The 14,345-nt window shown below is 38.2% G+C and overlaps 1 pseudogene; it reads left to right on the top strand.

Annotated features, from left to right (window-relative positions):
- Positions 1-1,812: 1,812 nt before the first annotated feature.
- LOC149197753 (protein IQ-DOMAIN 13-like) overlaps positions 1,813-14,345 on the top strand; it is a 58,071-nt pseudogene continuing 45,538 nt past the window's right edge.

Here is a 14,345-nt window from a genome sequence, read left to right as displayed (position 1 = left end):
TTCTTGAATTACAATTTGATTTTATGTTTAAGGTCAGGATCGCGCTCAGTTATGGCTTCCTTATTAGTTTTTGAGGGGTTTGATTATTCAATAGCTACTGAATGCTTTGTGTTTTTCTTTTCAGCAAATCGAAATTGCAATAGAAAATAGGGCGGCGAAGCCTAGCAGGCCCATGGCTAGCAAAGTATTTTATAGTATTCTGCTATCCAAACCCCATACCAAAACCTAATATCAAAAAATATGTAATACATCTTTATTAGTATTTATATGAATATCAATGTTTCTATATGACTAGTGTAAAACAGAGATCGATTTGATAGAGGTTATATGCATTCCCTGTGATGTAGTGGTGACGCGGGCTGAAACGAGGCCTAGAAGGGTTTTATTAGACATTGGGATCCTAGGGTGCCATGCTTCAAAACCCAATGGTGGTGATGAGATCAATCTAGAGTAAGCAAGATTTTTCATTCCTAGAACATATGTATTTTTTTTAAATTTTGCAAAACCCTTATGTAGTACTCATGTTTTATCAACACATAGTGGAAACTTCAGTTTTATAAAGAATTTTTGATTGTGAGCTTAGCCTCTCTAGTCAAGCATTTTTCTCTAGCCATATGCTTATTTAGGCATTGTAAACCCTCTATTGACGGGGGCTGATGAAGAAAAATGTTGTATGTGACGCTTTGGGTGTGTAATTCTATGTCCACATGAAATCGAGGAAGCAGAATCAGCTTGCTGATAAGAAAATGCCAAGGTAGATTCAACTTCCCAATATGATGCTCTGGTCTTTTGCAGATATTTTGGGGTTTTTACCAATTAGAGTTAACAATTAGAATTGGGTGTGTAGGAGGTTTGGTGTCGATGTCAAGAATATGAGTGCTACAACAAAGTCATCATCCATGGTGGTATAAATTGTGTGTGATTAAACAACTGTCTGATTTATTTATCATATATTAATCCCCAGAAGTTAGTATGCAGCATGAGGTGAGTGATTTGAGTTCACTACTACTGGGATTTACACGTTGGCCTCTGTTTCAAATCGATAATTGCGTGTGGATATATTGAGGTCAATAACAGGGCTCTTTGCTTTTCTATTTAGCTGGTATGGTTTACATGTATTTATTTTACATCTTTTTCCGCCATTCAGCCACTGGGGTCACAGAGGGTCAAAGATGAAAAGGGAAGCATTAGATCAACTTTGGTTTCAAAATCCAAGCATGTAGCAGGTTCAGGAAAAGCACTTGGGATTTCCAATGTTGGACCCTTACATACACGTGAATCAATTTCAGGCAAACTTCCCAGGGTTTCGAATGTTGAGGTCTCAAGTAATGATCCATCGAGTTCAAGGATACAACACAGGCCTTCTACTCCTATCTCTATGGTAAAAACATTTAAGCTTCAGGGAGGTCTTCTACCACTGCCCTCTCAGGTAAACATGCTTCAGCTTCAGGGAGGTCTTCTACTACTGGCCTCTCTAGCAAATGTACTTCAGCTTCAGGGAGACCACCAAGGCCTTCAAATGTTGACATCTTAGGCAAAGCTGCTTCAAATGCATCCAAGTCTAGGTTCTGCCCACCTATAGCTAAAGGTGTCTCAAGAAGAATGCCAATGACTGATGCATCAAAAAGGAAGACAAGGATTCCATGAGCTTTTACGTCAACACTAGCTGGCAGAAGTGAGGTTAGGAGCATTTGGTCCACTACTCTTATTTTAGCGTGTGTAGATGGTGCTTTTTATTCACATAGTTTTACTATGTTCTTTTGCAAAAGCAAGTGAAGGGTTTATCTAATCCATAGCTCCAATTGCCGTCCAATGTTTTCTATTAAACAACTTGCATTTGGAGCCATTGAGCGGGATGTCATGGAAGAGGAAGGGGACTTGCCCAACATTGACGAAGCAGATAATGAAAATCAACTTGCTGTAGTTGAATATGTTCAAGACATTTACCATTTCTATTGGTATACTGAGGTACGCTGATTTTGTCATGGGAACCTTGCAAACTATTTTTGTTCTATTCGAAATAGAAACATCTTGTCTTGGAAGAATACACTTCATTTAAACAAATAAATTAGACACTAGCTTTTCACTGCATATACTATATAGTGATTACATTTGAGCAGTGTGTGCCTGTGCCATACATGAATATCTCCTTTGAAGAATTAAAGTGCCCACTTAAGCATCATGGAAGGTTATAATTTATGAATGAGGACATTAGGTCAAGCATTGATGTGAGCCTTGATCCATGTCTATAATTTAGATTCAACTCTGAATAAATAATTGTATGTCTAATTTGTTTCTATTTTGGTCTGTTGTGTTTGTTGTATTGCAGGCATGCAACAATCTCTCATCAAACTACATGTCAAGCCAAGTTGATATCAACCAAAAGATGCAGGAAATACTTAATGACTAGCTGATTGATGTACTTGATTAATACATATTGATATCTATCTGTTTCTGTAATAATAATTTTTTTGTACCTTTTCGTTGATAATTTTCTAACATAAACAATTTGCACTTACAGGTGCATCTAAAATTTGACTTAATGGATGAGACACTTTTTCTCATGATTAACCTGATTAATAGATTTCTTTCTGTGGTGTACACTATTACGAGAAAGGATATTCAACTAGTGGGGTTGATTGCCATGCTAGTTGCTGCCAAATATGAAGAAATTTGGGCTCCCAAGGTGGTAAACAATGACAGGAGGGAAAGTTCGTTGTTAAGCTGAAATTTTGTATTGATTTGTTTTGACTAAAAACTTGTTTCTTGTGCCCTTGATTTGGCATCTAGAATAAGGCTTCACATTCTAACTCATTTTCCTTAAGGGCTTTACAGGTTAAGGAACTGATTACAATCTCAAACAATGTTTACACACGTGGTGAATTTCTCTCCATGATGAGATTTTGTTTTCTCACATTATTATGTCATACTTGTCTCCCATATTTTGAGCTTTATATTTCTAATTGTTTAAATAATTCATATTTGGAATTGTTATCTTTGCTCATGTTTATGGTATGTTTCATTTTCTTCAGGAGAAATTGATGCTCAACAAATTAAGATTCAATTTAGCTGTACCAACTCCCTTTGTTTTCATGAAAAGGTTTCTAAAGGCTACTAAGGCTGATAAACAGGTATTCTACTTTTCTTGAAATTTTGATGAATATTCAAATGGCATTGAGCCTCAATTATGTTATGAAATGCATTGTATTTTCGATGTGTTGCATGAGAGGCATCATGCACTATTTTGTTCTAACTGTAATCTTCCATAAATGGGATCTTTATAAATTTAATTCTCTTTTGGGTTTTTTTCCATGGATTAGCTTGAGAAACTGGCATTCTATCTTTTTGAACTATGTTTGGTTGAGCATGAAGCATTGAAATGGAAACCATCTATGCTAACAACCTCAACCATATACATGGCACAACACATCCCACAAAGCATGCCGGCTTGGACAAGACCGATAGAAACATGCACATTATAGAGAATCAGAGCTCAAGTAAATCTTGAATCAGATCTCAAGTAAAGTCATCGACTCATTGGTTTACCAACTTTCTTCATGAAACTGACAAGCAAACTTGTCTTGTGAATGGTGAGAACGGACGTTAGAAGGCTTTTGTGTCACTCTTTATTTTGTAGGACAAATTTACATGATATATTGATTGGATATTATTTTCAACTTGTGGGCTTAGATCAATTTTAGATAGTGTACATAATTGTAGATGCTGCACATGAGACAACTACCTATGGCTAGGGGTATGGTAGTTAACAATATATTGATTCAGTTGGATAGGTTCTTCAATTCTATTCATGTTCTTCATTTCTATTCCTCTCAATATAGGAAAAGATTGTGGCAGAGAATTGGGCGCTCATTTTTATAACTCGTAATAATAAGAAATTCCATGGTTTTGCAACCTTTTTAAAACACAACCATCCCTTTGAGAGGCAAGCCACTCAACATGCTAAGCTATGTTTGAAACTATAAAATGACATACATTATCAGATAAGTTATATTATGATTTTTATTCCAATTTGGAGATAAAATAGTCTGATATATAAAAGAGATGTTTTCCAGTTATTGTCTTTATGTGATTGTTTTAATTTTGTTAAGGTCAACTTTGACTCTTTATTTTGAGATTATTTGGCCTAGGTATTCCATCTTCGTTTTAACAAAAGAACAAATCAAAATAAATTCTAGTTTTTACCAAGATGGTCAATACCTGTTAATTGTGTTTATAGTGTTCTTTTCATGATTTAATACATATGAGAAAATAATAAAAGTGTATAAATACAATTTTTTTAAGATATGGTTGGAAAAGTCCATTCATGATTGCTTAGAATTAAGAACTTTGGTTAAACTAAATGACATTACCCTTGAATTTGTAATGTCCTTCATGAGTACTAAATATTGTTTTGCAAAATCAAGATGTACCATGAGTTGATAATTCCTTTATCTAAGGTATAATTTTGAGAAATATTTGGTTTCATGAAGTTTATTTAGCATTTTGTTTATGACTGGAATGGGAAATTTGTTTTTATTATTATCTTAATCTTTGGTAATCTGAAATCATTTTTTTGGCACTAGAACCAATGTATGAGGGCTTTTCCTTTTTATTAATAACTCTGCATCTCAAAATATCCCAAATTGACCTTTCTATCTCTATTTTATGGTAATGTTGATCTCTGTATTGCTTAACATTGATAGTGCTTTCTAGTGGAAACTCCATGGGTAGGTCTTGTACTGGTTTATTTCTGTTATCTTCAAATGCATGGAACATAGGATTTCCATTTGATAAAATAAAATGCTAGCTTGAGAAGCTGGCATTTTATCTTCTTGAGCTATGCCTGGTTGAGTATGAAGCATTGAAATGGAAACCATCTATGATGGCAACCTCAGCTATATACATGGCAAAACACATCTTGCAAAGGATGCCAGCTTGGACAAGACTGCTATAGAAACATGCGAACTATAGAGAATCAAAACTCAAGTAAATCTTGAATCATAACTCAAGTAAAGTCATCGGCTGATTGGTTTACCAGCTTTCTTCATGGAACTGACAAGCAAGCTTGTCTTGTGAATGGTGAGAATGGACATTAGAAGGCTTCTGCGTCACTCTTTATTTTGCAGGACAAATTTACATGATATGTTGATTGGATATTATGTTTCAACTTGTGGGCTTAGATCAATTTTAGATAGTGTACATAATTGTAGATGTTGTACATGAGACAACTACCTATGGCTAGGGGTATGGCAGTTAACAATATACTGATTTAGTTGGACAGGTTCTTCAATTCTATTCCTGTTAGTATAGGAAAAGATTGTGGCAGAGAATTGGGTGCTCATTTTCATAACTCATAATGATCAGAAATTCCATGGTTTTGCAACTTTTTTAAAGCACAACCATCCCTTTGAGAGGCAAGCCACTTAGCATGCTAAGCTATGTTTGAAACTATAAAATGACATACATTATAACATAAGTTATATTCTGATTTTTATTCCAATTCGGAGATAAAATAGTCTGATATATAAAAGAGATGTTTTTGAGTTATGGTCTTTATGTGATTGTTTTAATTTTGTTAAGATCAACTTTGACTCTTTATTTTGAGATTATGTGGCCTAGGTATTCCATCTTCACTTTAACAAAAGAAAAAATCAAAATAAATTCTAGTTTCTTCCAAGATGGCCAATACATGTTAATTGTGTTTAAAGTGTTATTTTCATGATTAGATACAGACGAGAAAATAATCAATGTATAGGAAGGCTTGGAGGTGAATCTTCTGCAATACTCTGTAAAAGAGTACCAATGACAACTTTCGTAGCAGCAATTTTAATAAGCTGCATAAAATCACTATTTCCTCTTACAGTTGCTTTATCATTATGTAGATCACCTCCAGTTTTATCTTCACTAGTAGTTTCATCATCCTTATCTTATTGACATCCTAGATTAAATGCTCAAAAACCCTTGAGATTATATCCGTGTTTGCCTGTTTTGGAGTCACAATTTTCAACACCTTGAATTTTAGGCTAGGCATCCCAACTTTAAGAAATTTAAGAAATCATCTCAATCCCTCATCTCCCACATCTGCATCATCATTTTTCTTTGTGTCAGTATCTGAGTCTTCAGTAGCTTTAGGTGATAGTGAAAAGGAAGCATCTTAATATTGTCCATCCTGTTGCAAATAGACCACCTTGTCCTTGTATTTCTGATCACTATCTTTTGTTACGAAAATTTCAAACAAAGGAACGCTTAGAGCTCCTGCAGCTAGTTGCCTTGCATTGTAACTCTTGGCAACAGATATCTCTTGTTGAGAATCAATATGGATAGTTCTTCCATATGGATCATTTGCAGCCTCTACCAAACTAGCCCACCATCCAACCTCATGTTTAATCATTCCTTGTAAACTTAGAGTACAATGATCATCTGATGGCACCAATATAGGATCTGAAGTGCATGAATAGTTCCCTGAAACAGAATTATCCCAATTTGAAGAAGTGGAATGTTGCTCAATAATGTGTACTGCCTGGATTTAGCCTCCTATTTCCTTTGAATCTGGATAAAATCTTCCTTTCCCCATATAATTTCTTCGCAACACCTCGAATCTGGTTCAAAAGCCCAAAATTGTGGAAATGACAGAGCCCGCCAACGCAAGTTTTTGATTGGGTTGCAATTAACATGACAAACAAAACCATGAGAGGTGGAAAGAATCGATGGTCTCTTTGATGTTCTATGTTGTGATTTGGAGTGTGGCCGAGAACTATTATACTTGGGAGATAATTGGAGATTTGAAAACCATCATAATAATAATCTTGTATAAAATCCTGAGAGTAACTGCAACCTTAAACACCAAAACAAAAATTTCGCATATAAATAATTTTTAACAAAAATATATATGTGATAACAAGTCTGAGGTAAGGTTTTAGGGCCATAGGTGCAACATTGCATGCATGATTGTTTGAGGGTCGAGAGGTCTATTGTAGGGCATTCTCTTCAAGTTGCAGGTGCACAGAGACTAGCGCAGGTGGAGAAAAGGGTGTTAAACCTTGAACAAAGATTGGAGCTCTTTCTGTAGGAAACTGTGGGTTGTAGGGTGCCTTGTGTAGGTTTCCAAAGACTATAACAGTGAGTGGGAAGGCCCAGACGGGATAAAAAAAGAGATCCGGTTGTGTGGATAAGGGTAACACAAATTATTTTCAATTTCTAGCAAAGCTTTTCTCATATCATTTCATCCTTGGACATTTAAGCCCGTCTTGTGAGAACCTCTGTTCAGATAATAATTATATAGAATCTTGGAAGTTTGATCCCATGCTTCTCAACTGGTTTTCAAATTTGAAAGTCGCATATCATGCTTTTCAACTAATTTTGGTATTATAGATGTTTTCTCTAGCAGAATTGTGTACATGGATGTTCTCTGGCAGATATATATTTTTTAATTTTGATCTTGCATAGGTCGCTTTGTTAGGGCGATAAGGCTCTTGGTTCTTTGTTTTAAGACATTACTTTAATATTGTTTAGCCTAAATTTTCAAGTGATTCTCTTATTATAGAAATGCCAGGGTCATTCTTATTTCAAGGAAGTGATATTAGTTCTTAATATTGTCTCCATGGTTGTTTCTATTTCCTATATGATGTTACTTCCAATGTAATTGCTCATTATGTAAAAGAGACCTTAAGGAGAAATCCACTATATCTAGCTTGAGTGGGCCTAATGGTTAAGAGGATGTGTTTCCTCCTAAGCGGTCACATGTTCAAAACTAGAGGGGGTAGAGTATGTATGCCTTCATTGACTTAGAGGTCAAATCATTGTGCGGAGGTGGGTCCCTTGTCCCACAAGTAAGGGGGTCTCATACACCAATGTGGTGTCTGGCTTGGTTGTGACCTTAAAATTGGATAATTAAAATATCCTCTAGAAATTTTAGAATTGTATTTCAAAGGTATGAGAGTGCAAGGAAGCCTTGTCTTTAGTGAGGTGCATGATAAGGTAATGCTTTCCTTCAACATGTAGAAAATCTTGTAGACATTTGGAGGTTTATTTTGGAATACACCATTGTTTTGAGCTAGCCAAATGGAGCAGATCACCTCTACAACCAAAATTTTGTCTTATGTTCTAGTTGTAGTCCATTCATTTAATGCCTATGTGTTATCTCCAATCCATTGTTGCATTTTACATAGTCTATGAGTGATAGCCATATCTCATTGGTGAGATGACAATGAATCAAAAGGTGATTTCATGCTTTTGTGTTATTCCCTTAAGAGCACATGTGTTGGGACTTGTCCATCCTCTTCTTCTAAGCATGTGTAGGTTGGGATTGCACCCTTGATTTGAGATTTGGGGCCCCAACCTTGGTTGTAGATAGTTTTCTTGCATCTAGAGGATCTAGACTTGTGCTTGAACACCTTATTTGTTGCAAAACTATTCATAAAGATTCATTAATTGGTTTTTCATCATCATATAGATCAATTTATATGTTATTTTATATACATGCACATAATCAATCTTCCTAAAACATGGTTGATCGTTGTGTGCCTTAGACCATTAAATGCCACAAATCATAGTGAGATGTGCTTGAGTGTGGGTTAAGTAATTGCATTGTGGGAGAACTAACATGAATTTACAATGTATATCAAAAGAAGAAATGTGTAACTAATATGCATTTACAATGTATATCAAAAGAAGAAAGGTGTATTGTAGAATGCATGTGGGGTCATAAGAGAGGCATCATGTCACTATACTAGGGATATAAAAATAAAAGGGTATAAAAATGTGAATAAAAAAATGGATACATACAATATTTAGTGAAAATAGGGGTTTTATAAATTGGGAAGGTGTATTGGATTTATATTGGCAGGGGGTTAAATAATGTGATTTTTAGAGCTATTTTCCAATATGTAGTCTAATTAAGGGTATTGTTTAGTATGCCACGAACGCACATGCTATGTCATAGGTTCAATGAGTGAAGCCCCCGTGAGCTGAGTGTGTAGGGAAGTCTTGAGTCTGTAAGCGGAACTGAAGTATTAATAAAGATATTATTCCATCAATTCCTGTGTTTTGGCTATTTATTTTTGTTATGAATGAATGCGCTATTATGTAATGATGAATGATGGGTTTATAACTTAAAAATGTATTTGTTATAGACATTTTTGTGCCTTACAGAATTGAGCATGAAATGTCCATAATCTAAGGGATCCAAAGTCCCTAAACATGTTGTTCCTACCCCTAGAGGAACAAGGCTAACAAACCACAGCAATTCACAGAAGTTCTCCACCTGAAAACTGCTCAAAAACAAGTCAATTCAGGATCATTTCAGTGGCTACACTAGCTGTTTGCGCTGAATGTCAAAGCCAACACTGGCTACCTGCATTGAATGTCAACTGGAACACTGGCTACCTGCGCTGAACGAGAATGGACAAGTGGCAAGCTCATTTCTCAAGGTGTCAAAACCCAGGAAGCTTCCAAAATGACACTTGCCTCAGGGAATTCGACTGGTGATGAGTAAGAGGTTCCAAATATCCAAGTGGAAGCAAGAACCTCCAAGTGGACTCAAGAACTGACAGAGGGAGAGGACACTAGTCACATCTCAAGCTGACTCATCCTCTCTCCAAACATCTATATATGGATCTCTCCTCCATGAGATCTAGAGGCTGGAATTTTTTTATTGCAAAGAATTGCTGTTGGTTTGAGACTGGAACTATTGGGTGCTTATTGCTTTGAAGGGGGTGAAGATAGGAATTCCATTTGCTGGGAAGGAGATGCTGGATTGGATCCCTCTGGGTTGTATCTCTTCCTGAACCTTGCTATTCATCAATAAAGCTATCTTGGTTTCTCCTATATGCTGATGTATTCTTGATGTATGATTGCATTAGTATGTTTAGTTTATTTCTAATCCTGAACTAGTTATGAATATGAATCCATGTCTTGTGTATTGTTCTCTTCTTGTGATCTTGCAGAAACCTCTTGAAGCTGGGTGAGCGAGAAGGCAAGTAGCTGGGAACTCTCCAAGAGAAGAGAAGCTGGATTGAGGGACAAACGGAAGACACCGGTTAGTCCATTCATCTCTCTCTCTTCATTCTAAATTCATAAAGGAAGAATACTAGAATAGCTGTCTCTGTTTATTGCTAAGGCACTGTCACACCTTAGGTGGATAGGATCGTCCTGCATAGGCATTTTCCCCCCCAAGAAATTGGTGACTCCACTGGGGAGATTTGTTTAGTCATTTTATTTGTGTTTCTATCATTGTTTACTTCATAGACTTGACAACAACAATCGAACTGCATCTGCTTTTCCCGGATGCAAAGTAGACAGTTGCTGCTCTGATCCAATCACTGGACTTGTCTATGATCTGAACTATAGACTCACAAATGATTTGATGATCCTTTGTGATAGATCTTAGTACCCTCTCAAAGCATCCCTTTAGTTGTACCTTGCTTGTTGCTTTTATTTGGCCTGAAATAGTGAATTAAATAGCAATCTGTGACCCAGAACCTGTGGGAAACGAGAGTTTCTCCTTCAGCGCAGACCCCGTGAAGGGATTCTGCATTTCAACGCAGGTCCCGTGAAGGCTACCTACGCTGAATGTCAAAACCCCTGTGTTGAGGTTGCGCTGAACCAGTTTGTCCTAGTGCAGCTGGGGTTCTTTGCTCTGTTTTGCCTTGTTTTGATCTCTGATTTTTGCAACTTGTAACCAGCATAGGTACCAGTCTGATAACCCCTTTTCTCTGCTTAGATTCCGCCTCCTTTTGTACAAAAAGACTGTGAGTGTTTTTATGTGTTTGTGGCGTCATTTACAGTCTTCCTTTGCATGAGTGAAATGATCATCCTGTAGCCCTTGATTCAGATCTATTGATTGTGATCTTAGGAGAGAATTCATTGGCTGTTTATAGTTGATTGTACATTTGCTTTTGCTTATTGGTTTGAGTTTGTCTCTTTTAAAGTGTCAAAACAAAAGTTTATTTCGAAAATCGTTAAGTGTTGTAATCTCTTCTACCCTTTCTGATTTCGAAAAAGTAAACTTGTTTGTATTTGTCATTTAAAAGCAAATTCAAAGTTGTGCAAAAAGCTTTCTTTTGTAGGCATCAACACTAAGAAAGCAGAAAACAAACACCTGCATTGTGCATTTGCATCTTGATAGTTTGCATGCTTGATTTAGGAAATGTGCATTAGAGTGTGTTGATTGCTCTTTGAGAAAAGATGGTGTCTTTCTTTTCCCTTAGTAGCTAGGATTTTCAAAGTTGAAAAGATATAAAGCTTGCTTATCATCTTTAGACTACATTTAGGAATTTGTATCATACATCTCGTGGTGAACCTTGAAAGGCAAACTTTAAAAAGATCAACCTAAAATAAATTGAATGAACTTAACAACGCTTTGCAACATAACACACAACATAGAGGTCTAGGCTAGAGACGTGTTCCGGCGTCGTTAAGCCTGGTGACTGTCGATCTCGTGGAAGGTGGGTTATTCCTCCTAAGGGACGATAACGCCAGTACGGATTGTGCTCCCACGTACCATCGTGTATATATTGGGAGACCCCTATAGGCATAAAACCTTTATCCTTAGGAAGCCGTGTCGGCCGCCCTACTGATCGCAATGCACTGAACACAACATTCAGGAAGATCGACCGCCCATACCCTAAAAAGTATTCTGCGGTTTTGCGAAAAGTTTGGCACACCCTCTGCCTAGAACTCCAGAGCAGTTCCCTTTGGCCTTTTTCAGACTCTATAACAGAAAAAGTCCATCCGAGCATTTGTCACTTCGGGCTCGTTAAAACATCGAAGGAGACTAGAGTCATCTTTAGCTTTTTCTCGACTCTTTAAAATTGAAAAAGCAAGTTGTGTCTAAAGCGTCGTTAAAATTTATTTTAAACGGAACAATCACCCCTTATTCCTGCGTTGATCTTTAGGTTGAAAAAATGGAGCACACCAACCAAGGAATTCCCCTTGGGGGAAATCCTAGTCCCTTCTCCTCTTGGGGAGATGTTGGTGCGCCCCACATGGCCACATTGTCGCTTCCAGGACTGACAATTGGCCTGCCAGTCTGGTTCTTTTCAACCAATGTTGTTCAGAACACCACCATTCCTAAACAGTCGAGTCAACAGTTAGACCAGACCAGAGTTGCCAACCAGCCTTATACTTCATCTAACTCTTCCTCTCCTCCTTCCTCTTTGCTTGACGGAACTGGTAAAGCAAAAAACCAAGTTCCTAAGGAGAAGAAGGAAAAGAAGAAGAAAGAGAAGAAGAAGAAGGAGCCAAAAGCGACTGGGGGCAAACAAGTGTCGTCTGACAAAAATCCACACACAGAACTGACAAGGCCTAAATCGCCATGTGTCATATGCAAGGGAGACCACTTCCACAGAGATTGTCCCTGCATCCCTCGGATACTAAGGGACTGGTCTCCCCGTTTGCACAATTCAGTAGCATCAACCTCTGATAGCCATGTTGACTGCTCACCGTCAACTAGTGAAAGTGAAGCCACAGGACAGAGAGGGAAAGCTAGATTTCCCTGCAAACTGTGTGAAGGCGATCACGCCATCCACCGTTGTCCCTTCTTAGACGAGGCGAAAAGAGTTCTGGAAGATCGCCCGATTTTACGAGCGCAACTTCCTCTTGGATATCAAAAACTCCTGCCAAGTCCTTCACTAGTTGAGAACCCGGCTGGCCCACCCAGATGGTCAGCCGAAGCACCTATCATTGAAGATGAACCATCTGGATCCATGCCTGACGAAAGTCAAAAGGTTGAGACGGCAGTTGACCCGGTTTTGGCTTCAGAGGCTCTATCTCCGAATGATACCATCACAGAGGAGAATAAAGACGACACCGTCCAAATTCTCTTCATCAACACAGACTCCGACGAACAGGGGGGAAATTTGCCCATTCCTTTGTCGCAGGAAGGAACTTCGTCAGAGTCATACCCGGCCGTTTACTCGGTCCCACCACCAAGCAACCTAGTTGTCTCGTTCGATTGGAACCAACTAGGCAGACCCCGGTTGCCAGCCAGCATACCATTCAGGATTATTGTTCAAATATACAGAATGGTAATGGCTAGCACTATCATTGATGAGGGGGCATCTGTGAGTATCCTTTCCTCTATTGCTTGGAAAGCGCTTGGTTCGCCAGCGCTTTTGCCTGAAATGAGAAATCTATCAGGCTTTGATAAAGGAACCAGTCGACCTTTAGGGATCCTCCCCAATGTGCCCATTACATTGAAAGGGAAGACCGTTCAACTGAATGTGATGGTCGTTCAAGGACCCTTGGATTATAGCCTACTCCTTGGACGAGACTATATATATTGCATGGGAGCCATCGTCTCCTCACTCTTTAGAGTAATGTGTTTTCCGCATGAAGGAAGAGTGGTCAAGCTCGTGGACCAACTTTCATTTCCCGGATCACGCATTGCAAATAGTCATGTACCATCCCTAAACGGTCTATTCACGCAAGAAGTGTCTCAACCCACGGTCCATCCTCCCGATGAGCGCGAGTAATCCGGGAGGATATGACTGGAACCCAGGGGGCATGCATCCTGGTCTGCTTCGGCAGGAAAACTTTGGGTATAGAGTAGGTTTCCGCGGGAGGATATGACTAGTTTGTACCCCGCCCTTGCTGGAGAGGTGTTATTCTAGAATAAGATTCTTTTGTCAAAGTTATGTGAGAGGGAGGGACCCGCCACTCACCTTTGTCTATTTCGGTAGACATTGCTGAGGAAGTGTTTTGTTTGAAAGATTAACGAGACAATCTTTGGGTAACCTGAAAGAGGTAAGCCTCTCTCCTTAAAACAATTGTTTTGAAGGAAAAGAAGTAGAGGTAACCTTGAAATCGTACTTTATACCTGGGGGCATGCACACCTTTCGGAGTGCAACCAAAGAGCGGTTATTTATCTGTTTTTTGGGTTAGCCGTTTCCTAACTTGCATAAAGAAAGGATAAGGAGCAAAGCTTAGTGAGATGAAGCTCCATAAAAAATAGAATCTTGATGAGACACTCTTATCATATGACTGGGTAATCGAGCAGTTTTAGCACAAAGTTCATACTCATTAAAAAATATACGCAAGATCCGAGCAGTTTTAGCACATAGTTCATGCTCGTTAAAAAATAAACATAAGATCGAGCAAATGTTTCCACCCGCGTTTAAGCTCGTTAAAAAATGAACTATCCCGGTAAATAACCACTGTGAATGTAATATCATCAACCATTAAAGCCTTGGTCTTGTTTGCACCATCACCTCCACTTTTCATTTGGCCGATCGTTCACCTCCATATGATTGTTTACCCATTTTGAGGAACAGCTGCGAAGAGTGATTTCACCTAGCCATCCTTGTGACACTGCCGTGATTGGAAAATTCCAACCTGTACCTGGAATC

This window comes from Pinus tabuliformis, chromosome 2_2, assembly GCF_031772625.1.
Source record: "Pinus tabuliformis cultivar Carrire ecotype Pingquan chromosome 2_2, CPIR1, whole genome shotgun sequence".
Taxonomy (NCBI): domain Eukaryota; kingdom Viridiplantae; phylum Streptophyta; class Pinopsida; order Pinales; family Pinaceae; genus Pinus; species Pinus tabuliformis.
Note: the sequence above shows the minus strand (reverse complement) of the source record. Positions and strands in the feature narration are given on the sequence as shown.